A 10263-nucleotide genomic window follows, 5' to 3' on the forward strand; every position below is an offset into this window, starting at 1 on the left:
GTTTAGCAGCCACACTAGTATTTTGTTCCTATGACCATACGATTTCTTGATCCTGAAGAAAAACCATCCTGGGCAGTGCAAAGGGGTTAGACATAGATCAGTCAGGAATTAACAGGTTAGTTAATTTCAAGTGATTGAGCTTTAAACAGCATTTGGATTATCCCCTGCTAAAGCATCTCAAGTTGTAAATCACAGTGGTAAAACACAGTGAATCTTGAGGGTATATCATTTACAAACCTTCCCTAATGGTTTTAAAACCTCCCAAATGAATTGGTATATTGACACAACTCTGTCCACAGTGGGGAATATTTGTAGTTCAACAGCTATAAATCCTAGAATAGTTGAGTAATCTTACACTAAAACCAGCTCTGTAAATGTTATACATACCACTGTGCATTTTTCCAGCCATATTAGCTTGTATAATAGCTCTAACAGAGTGTTGCCGTCTATCATCTCTTTCTCCACTGGCAGGTTCACAGCAAGAGAAGCTGCAACTGTCTCATTCTATTCATGGATCAGGTACCAAATTTTTGTGTAGGGACCCAGCTGTACACATTGGATGAAGGAACTGGGAGGTTTCTGCTCCAGGTCTGCTGGGAAGTATAGACATAATTTTATATAAAACTTATTGTTGATTCTCTGCCTCCTGAGAATTCACCTTTTCTGACTTATTGGGATCTTTTCTTTTTAATACCAAGTCCTTGCTCTAAGCATAATCTTGGAGGAAAATAAAATAATTCCACCATATATTGATTGCTAGTAATTTACGCTATCTACGACTTGTGTACAAATAGGCACATCAGGACTATTATCAGTATGACGGAGACCAGGCTTTGATGGAAAAAGTGCAGATTTGTGCTGGAGCTTAAGGTTCTTACAGTGCAGTATTCAGTTATGGTTGTGATATATGTTGATAGATTTAAAAGTGGCAACTCTTGTAGTGTGAATAAATGTAGCAAATGTAGCTGCAAAAGAACATTTCTTCTAATGAAATTACACACATAATTGACGCTATAGACCTCATTATGTATGAAACAGTGGAATAGTTCTGAATGACTCAAGACATCCGTCTAAACAAATCAATGAGAAATCTTGGGGATCTTATTAAAGAAACTTATGATCCAAATGTAAGTCTTCCCTGTTAAAAATGGTGATTTTGTTGATCCTTTTAACTTTAACATTTATAGAGACTGAATTAATGCAGTAATGGGCTCATCAAACTTCCCTGTATTGTAATTACAAAGATCTTGTAGGGGAATATCCTTTTTCTAAACATTGTCACATCATTTTATGCTGATCCTTGATCCCACTTTCAATATATCTAGGATTACCGTACTGAACAGTACATAAAGCAAACATTACCTGCAATCAATACTGTAAAGGCCTGTCTGAGTCAGCTGCAAGTGCACTTTAGAAACTGCCTCTTCTTAAATCATGGCATGGCACTGGAGATCAAACAAAGCGCTGAAGGTGTTAGTCCCTGAATTTACATCTCAGGGTTTCACAAAAGGGGCATTTACAGGGGAAGACCCAGAAAAAACTCACATACCCTGCACTTTAGAAGAAATGTCAAAGTCTGTTTATTCATCCTTTTGCTCAAATGGCCTGATCCTTAAATCTCACTGAAGTTAATGAAGTGACTCAGGTTACAATGGGGTTTGGATTAGAAATTTATTAAAATAAATGTAAATATTTCTATTTCACTAAAGAAAAAATTATCTTTAAGCAATTACACCTCTCATGTCCTCAAGATTTTAAGATTTTAGGGTATAATTGAAGTTTATTAATTGATTTATGTTTTGAGAATGTAGTGTCATTTCTGTTTTGGCAATCTGTGATTGTTTCACCACATATCTGTGTAAATCAAAGCCATATATGAAGACACTTAGATATTCTCCACTATTCACACAATGCAGTTAAAAAATACAGAAAATATTGCTCTTTACTCTTCTTCTCCAGAACTATTCTCTAATATGTTTCTTTACTACACAGGTAATAGCAAGAAATAAAATAAAATCTGATGATAGTGTTTTTGAATTAAAAGATACAAATATCAAAAATGTTGATAAACAGAAAGGAAAACTCGGTAAACTTCTTTTAAAAACTATGTGTAAAATCTCAAATGAATTTTGTATATGTTCACTGAGAATATAAATCCTAATTCAGGAGATGATTGCTTACACTAACACATTGAGGTGTGCATAATATTCTTATGTTATTTAACCCTGGTCAAAACATGGAAACTTCTTCATTTCAAGCTGTGTGTTGTAAAGTTGAAAGGACAACATTATTTCTAGTGGTGGAACTACCAGAAAACATTTGTTAGACTGCTGCAAGCTAGTCTCCCTGGAGTTCCCCCTGAGAAGGGCTAATCTGCATGACTAATATTCAGAGTGTAATGCCCTCCCCTGGGCAAGACTTCCCAATGCACTGACAGGTCTTTCTCTGGCTGTTGCTTTGAGTGGTGTCTTCTCCACTCCCCCTGCTCTTGTGGGAATAAAGCTTAGTGGAGAACAATAAAAGAAACAGGAAATCAGCACACTAAAACTCTCATGAGGGATAGCAGGAGCCTAGACATATGCAAGTTTATCTGCACCACTCAGAGACAAATAGCACATTTTGGCTTGTTGAGGTGGAATATTTCAGACTTCATTCTCAAGACAAGATATCCTTTTTTTTTTTTTTTTTTTTTTTTTGGTAAATTTTAGTCTAACATGGCAAAAAAAAGGTAAAAATTAAATACCCTCATATTTCATGAATGTGGGTATCTATGTAGAGAACAGAGGCCCAAGTAACAGAGAGAAAAACATGGCTGAAAGTCAATTATCACCTCTATTTTAACAAAGGGATTCCAATGACCAAACCCATCAGTCAAAACACACCACAAATGGGAGAAAAACTCTGCAGACAGTTAAAGGTACCATAAGGAAAAAGTGTTCTGAGTGACACCCTTTAAAAAAAGTTCAGAGGAGAAAGGTCTCCATTTTGCACAGCAAAGGACTAGCCCTAATCAATTGCTGTCAGCAGAAACAGATAGGCAGACAGCACAAATGTGGAAAATAGCTGAATAATGGAAACAACATCCAAAATTCCAGGACAGAAAATACAAGAGCTGCAGTACATTATTAGTTTTGATCAACACCCGAAGAAGCAGCATACCCCATAAATGATAATTCCACATGAGAAAATGTAAGTTGTCTTGGCATAAATCTACATTTGTTGCTGGACCAGCTCAATTTCTTACCAGTTACATATCCAGACTGGATTTTAGTGTCAGTCCAGGCACGGCAAAGGCACTGGTCTCTCCCTGAAGCAGCCTTGCAGAAATCCTCTTACAAGAGCAAATATATTTATATGAGCCAGTACAAAAGTAAAACAGAAGAAGAGCATTGTACTAAACTGCAAATTTCTTAGGAATTTTCTCTAAAAGAGAGCATAGAGAGAATAGAGAGCAAAAGAGCTGCTTGCTTGTAATGTAATGCATATTAATAGTAAATTTTCATTCATATGAAGACAATCTCCAATGACATGCTTGTTTTTCTCTAATTTTTTTTTTTTTTTTGGCTGAAAGTAATGGAACATTAAGAAAAGTGGGAAATGCAGTAACTGCTGCAACAGTGAAGGTTTTCTTTTTCTTTAAAAGAGAAACTATTTTTGACAGATTTCAAATATTATTGTATTAGGAAAAAAGAAGAAAATGTCCTTTGGACTCCTTGTATTCCTGAAGCAATTACAGTAATTCTATTAATGTGTTATGAGCTGCTTTTCTGATTTGATTCAACATAATTGCACCAATTTGCTAGCATTTTCAGATTTCAGTCTCTAGTTCCCACTTAAATGGCTGAGATTTCAGTGCCTAGTTTTCATCGTCTTTGGTTTTCTTACAAGGGAGTCACCTCTTGGCTACCTGCAGAGAAATATTCCCATGCTCTGTGAGCATAGATAATGTGGCTAGCATATACTTTTTTACATCAGATAAAACAGATCTCCCCATGAGGCCAGCTGAAGATGCCGGCCACATTTTCATTGCATATTACAATTGATATCACCACCAAAGCCTTTTCTTGTCACCAAACACAGGGGAAAGTCTTAATAAACAGTGGACTCTCAATTACTTGCTCTGAAATTCTCAGTGTGCACAGTTTTCACCCCTGTCTGCAGGGTTTAATGCAGGCAAAATCTATACTTACACCAAGATACCACTAATTGTCAGAGGACATGGAGAAAGACAGTTTGCACGTACCTTTAAGTAGTCTTTCCTGGTTAGCCCTCCTGCTGCTCACTGCTGTATCACCTCAGAGAGTGAGGAGAACTCCTCAGAGTCTTTACAGACTTTCCTTGGAGGACTCAGATGTTTCATCTACCCTGCTCTCTGACCTTAAACTGTCAGCTGACCTAGCAGGTTAGAGCTGCAGAATCAGGAATATTCTGAAGGGTTACAGCTTTGTGTAGAATTGGAAATGAGGACAGCAAAAGATATGGAGACTTTGCCATGCCTCCCATTCAGAACATATCAACAATTTACAGCATTACTATGACCTTACTGGTGGTGTTGAACTGGAAGTCCAAAGTCCAGATCTCATACCAATCAACTGTTGTTTCTGTTGATGATACACCCCCAGTGCACAAATATCCTGAGTCGAAATACGTGCTGTTCAAGCTGATGCAATTTGGATGAATCACCATTCCTGGAGGGTGATGTGATGCGTAGGTGTGGCCATCAGAGACAGGCTTTAATGGTAAAATTGATGGTGTTAGGCTAAAGGTCAGAAGCAATGATCTTAGAGGTCTCTTCCAACTTTACTGATTGTCTGATTCTCTGTGAGGTAGCTACCTACCCAAAATATATATCAATACTGTAACAACATTCACAATACCACATTTATTCTGTTTTGCTTTATTCTGTTATTATTAGACTAGCTTTGCTGCGTGCCACCTCACCATGTGATTATTCCCTCATCCCAGTACCTCTCATAACCACTCCGAAAAGAAAGATAGATTAGCATTGGGCAGAACTCTTCATCCTCTTCCCGATGCACAAAATTTATACTTTGTCAGTGAAATGCTGGAGCAGACCCACTGTGCATTTTACGTCAATTGGTCCTTGGAGGAGAACATGTGGGAAAGGGATGATTCTGGGCAAAGGTAGCAGAAAAACATGGACTGGGAGGTAGTCCTTGGGCTGCAACTTCCACCTGGCATGCATTTCCCTCAGAACAGGTCTTGACAACCTGATAATACAGATTTACTGTGATGCAGTAGACCCTCCTTCCACTCAAGTCTTATCCTACTGACCCTTTGCCTAAGAGTTTATTTTTATCCCTGACATTGTGAAGAGTTTTTCTGGGTATTGTTGTCTGGGAAGACTTTAGTAATTAAGTAATTCTTTCATAATTTTTAGATTGCACATTTGGTATTTCCTTGGCTCCCTAACTACTAATGCTTACCACGCCAAATAGTTTCTTTTTTGAAATGTTCACTGTGGCATTCAGCTATACTCTCTATTGTGGTCTGAAAGAATCTGGACCATGTTACTTCTCATCAGAAATGCATCCAGGATTTTCTAGGATTTGGGAGAGTTTGAATTTGAGACCCAGGTTTTGCCTGTTAGACTGATCCCTAGGTGCCAAAGGGAAAGTCTGAGTTTAGAGCTGCTGCTGTTCAAAGTTTGACAGTATTTAAAGTGGATGTTTCGGGCCTAACTCTGCTTGTTATATTTCCCAAAGCTTTCCAGTCATTGTGCATTCTGTGCTATAATAACCAATGCTCTAGCACTCGACTGCACTACTTATAATGCTCCCAGTGCTACTTGACTCTGCTACTAAAAATGCACCTGATGATAATGCCACTTGCCCACTACTTCCTAATGCACCACTGGTTGGCTCATTACTGGATGCCTGGAGGCAAAGTGAACTGTTCCAGTCTTTCTCTCCACCTTGGCAAAGATAAGGGTAGCATAATAAATACTATTCAGCCATTTGATTTCCCAGTTCCACTGAGTTCACGCATTTGGAATAGGTTGTAAATTCTCTTGAACACAATCACCCTTAGATTATCACTGATGCACATACACTGAACTTTGCTCTTTATTTCAAAACAAGGGCTGTCTTCAGCTCAGCAGCTCATCTCAGCTGCTTTCCCATCTTCATGTGCAATAGATTGTATCTTTAACAAATTATTAATGTTCCAATTACAAACTGATTTGATTTATATTTTTGCTGCAAGCAATGGTCTAATTATTTTTGTATTACTGTGTGGTCATAATGATAATTGTCCTCAATTTACACACTGACTAAGCATTTACTTTCACAGATTTGGAGATTGTGAGATTACTGATGAGAAAAAGCAGAGAATGTAGAAGTTTAATATAATTAGTTGTAAGGGAAGTCTCTAATAAGGAACCATAAAAACTCAATTTTCATTGAAAGGATCATTTTACACTGCATAGTTTCTGTCTTGGTTTGTGGGGTTTTTGTTCCTATTATTTTTTTTTTTTTCCCTAGAAGCAGAACAAGCTGATCTTACTGTCACAGTTATTTTATTTGATCAGTCTATTTATATGTGCTTTGTAGATTTTTGGTTTGAGCAATAATATGTAGAGACTAGTGAACCATTTTAAGGACTTAGACCTAACTGTTCTGTACCTCTTATGATATTTGAGGGAGACTAAGATCCTGGCCCTGCCATTTTCTACATAGTCAAGATTTGCTTTTGGATTTGCAAAGTACACATAGGTGTGTAAAACATCCACCAGGGACAAAAGGGTGGATAAGATAACCACAAAATAAACAAATTATTGAGGAAGAAGTCTGAGCTTGCTAACAGCTTGTCCATTGTCTGTAAGCCGTGCAGGTTTCACCAGGGAGTCATGTTGTAAATAGTGATTTGACAGTAATTATGTGGATTTGTGAAGGAATGTTTGCCATGCATATTGAAGGTGGCAAGTTAAAACCTGAGCTCATCACCCGAAGGTCTTTTTGTAGTTAATAGAAAGACACAAACATCTGTAAGGAAGAATTCATCTGGTCTTTGCTAGATTTTTGTCTGAGGCTGAGTACTTCCTGGGATGTGCTTACTACACATCAATAACTCCAAGGAAAGCAAGAAATAGACTGTACTTAGACAATAGGAGTTTAGATACCTGATTTACAAGGGATAAATCTCACCCATAGAGGATTTATATTACCCACCTTCACTAATAAAATGATTAAAAAACAATGAAAGGGTGTGTTTTTTTTAAATAGCTTCTGAGTAAAACACACCCATACTACTGGAGCACAGAAAGATTCAGCTCACTGTTCTGTCTGTGAGAATATTTTTCTTCTCCATAAGAATCACAATTTTTTTTTTTTTTCAACATAAACCTTTTAGGGAAATTATTATTAATTCCATATAAGAAGAGCTACATTATACCACCTAAGTAATCTGAAATAATTCATGTCTATATACATTCTGCACAAAGATATTTAAAAATTTTGTGCAATAAACATTTTTTGGCAGATTTTATATATTTTTAATATATTTGCTTATGTTCACCTATAAATTCATAGTGGTAGATTTTCAAAACTGCAGGTTTTCATCGTGTGACATCAGAACAACAGCATTTAGGAAAACAATGCAATCTGTGAAGGAGCAAGTAGTTGTTGTAACATAACTCGATTAATTAGAAACATAGTTTGACAAGTTATAACCCTTCTTCCTAATTTTAATTCTACCTGGTAGATCAGTAGGAATGAGTTATTAATGCTGATATTCTGAAATGCCACTTAGGTCTTGTGTAATCAAAGAACGCTATTCTCTCAGAACACAAAGGAACCCCTAGTGTGAATTTGTAATTAACGTGCTGAAGAGAATGTTTCCACCCATGTACTGAACACAGTTGTTGGGGCTAATAAACAAGCACAATGGATTCATCTTTTCAACGTGATCAAAGAATACATAAAGATACAGGCACATGTAATTTTGGGAAGTGTGGAGACATTGCTTAGCATAAGCTTATATCACAAGAAGGATGTTAGATCCATGTTTTTGGATATGAGCAATTTCCAGAAGAGATATAACATCTTGCCTAGGCTGGCAGAAAGATGCAGTGTGTTTTAGACAAAAGATGGGGTAGAACATTTGGTACAAATGAAACCTGGTACTACTTCCTAGCTATTGGAAAGATTGGGAAGACTCCTGAACTAAAAGCACTCTTTCTAAGTAATGCAAAGATATTAGGAAGAGAAAATATTCTTTATTAGATGGACAAAACAGGCAGCTTTCCAGGCACAGTAGTCTTTCTTTAGGTTGTTTCAGGCTCATGAGCATATGTCTTGCTTGGGGGTTTGGATTTTTTTTCAAAGTGTGTTAGATCGCAGTAAAATATATTGGTCCATACAAAAATTGCTTTGTTTGTGTCCTTAGGACACTGTGGTTACTATGTATGCCACCCCAATGGCTGCCTTAAGCAGGCTGACCAAAGGCATAGATTGTCCTATCTTAGTTATGTCTCAGTGCAATATAAGTCAAGCACAAAAATCACTGATGTTTTTATCTGAAGGTGAACAATGGCCAGGGGGTGGCCTCATTTAGCTGTCGCACACTAAGAATAGTATAAAAATGCAAAAGGCTCGCCTGTTAGAGTAGGGTGGCTACTCTTGTTAGCAGATATCCTGCTACACAGAAATAGCCATAATTTTTGAACAAAGATACCGTCCAAAAGTGCTGATGTTCAGCAGCACATATTCATAACAGGCTGTTGCATTTTTTGTAACTGCAACAAGAGGAAGGGGTCTTGTTTTTATATGATAACTACTCTAGGTTAGTAATTACTGCTTAATAACCAGTGTTTAAGATTTAGTTTAGAAAAAAGAAAAAGATTTAGGTATATTTAGAGATGTATGAGAAACCATACCACTGAGGTCTCTGGTTTAATATTTTTCCATGGATACTTGGCTACTGCCAACATTTGTAGAAAAAAGAATTTCCAGATTTATAAAAATCCGGTTTGTCCCCTTGAATAATTTCAAGCCAAAATTATTCTAGAAGTCATATCATTACTCTTAACTCTCAACTGTTGTGCCGGGGCCTAGGGACTTGTCTTTAAAATACCTGCAAGCTATCAAATTAAGAAATCTGTAACATAACACATACTGGAAACAGTATGTTTCCATTTATTATGACAATAGCTGAACAGTCAACAAAAGCCTCAAAAGTAAAAAAGTATTTGAAAACATCAATAACCCCATATCTATCTATCTATCTATCTATCTATCTATCTATCTATCTATCTATCTATCTATCTATCTATCTATCTCCCACAAAGTTAGCTAGATAGTTTCTTAGTTTTTTTGTTTCCCCCTCCCACCAATGTAGAGCCTATTATCACAGAATCTTAATGCCTAACTCTCTGAACAACATGCAAACTGAAGAAGCTGACAAAATACTTGCCTGGAACATTGAAAATCTTCTTATTTTGTGCTATGTTTGCAAGCTCATGCATGAATGCTCTCCCCATATTACTGAGCTTTTGTTTGTTAAAATAGCGAGGATAAATGAGGAAATATATATTTTGTGACTTGAACTGAAAGCGCAGAAATATTTCCAGTGTTGCACATTGCAATTTATTTTTTATTTTTTAACATAAAGTTTTATGATAATGAGGGGAGTTCATGGACATCGCTTTCTCTGATTTCCAAACCTGATTTTATTTATTAATAATTTTTAAATGTAATGAAACCTCAAGTTTGTATATATGACTTTATTTCTTCTGAAAAGGAAATCATGTAGATTGTTAAATTATCAATGCAATTGGTTTATCGTTGAAAGTAAAAAGACCTTAAAGCAGAGAGAGGCCTTGGGGAATTAATAGTAAATCTAATCAGGTAAAAAAGCATTTGTAAATCTCACTGCATCTTCATGTTATTTTTCTTTGTGGTAACCATATTTTCAGGAAAATGATTGTGGTACTCTGCTGCAAAACTAAGAACAGTCAATGTTTATTCTCTATCAGTATATACTACATATGTATATGTACTGCTTCTCTGTCTCTCCCTCCTTCCTGTTCTCACTTTCTGAACAATATTAATTTTTATGCTTATTTTGTAGGATCCCATAGTGGGCTTTCTTCAACAGAACTCACTCTAAAACTGCATTTAATTCCTGAAATTAAATGCAGAATGTGGATCACCTTGCTGTAAAAGCTACTATTCCAACTTTGAACACCTCCAAATTATGTATATTTTCAGTTTGGGAGCCTACACCTACTGCATACTCTGGCTG

Source organism: Hirundo rustica, chromosome 2, assembly GCF_015227805.2.
Source record: "Hirundo rustica isolate bHirRus1 chromosome 2, bHirRus1.pri.v3, whole genome shotgun sequence".
Lineage (NCBI taxonomy): Eukaryota > Metazoa > Chordata > Aves > Passeriformes > Hirundinidae > Hirundo > Hirundo rustica.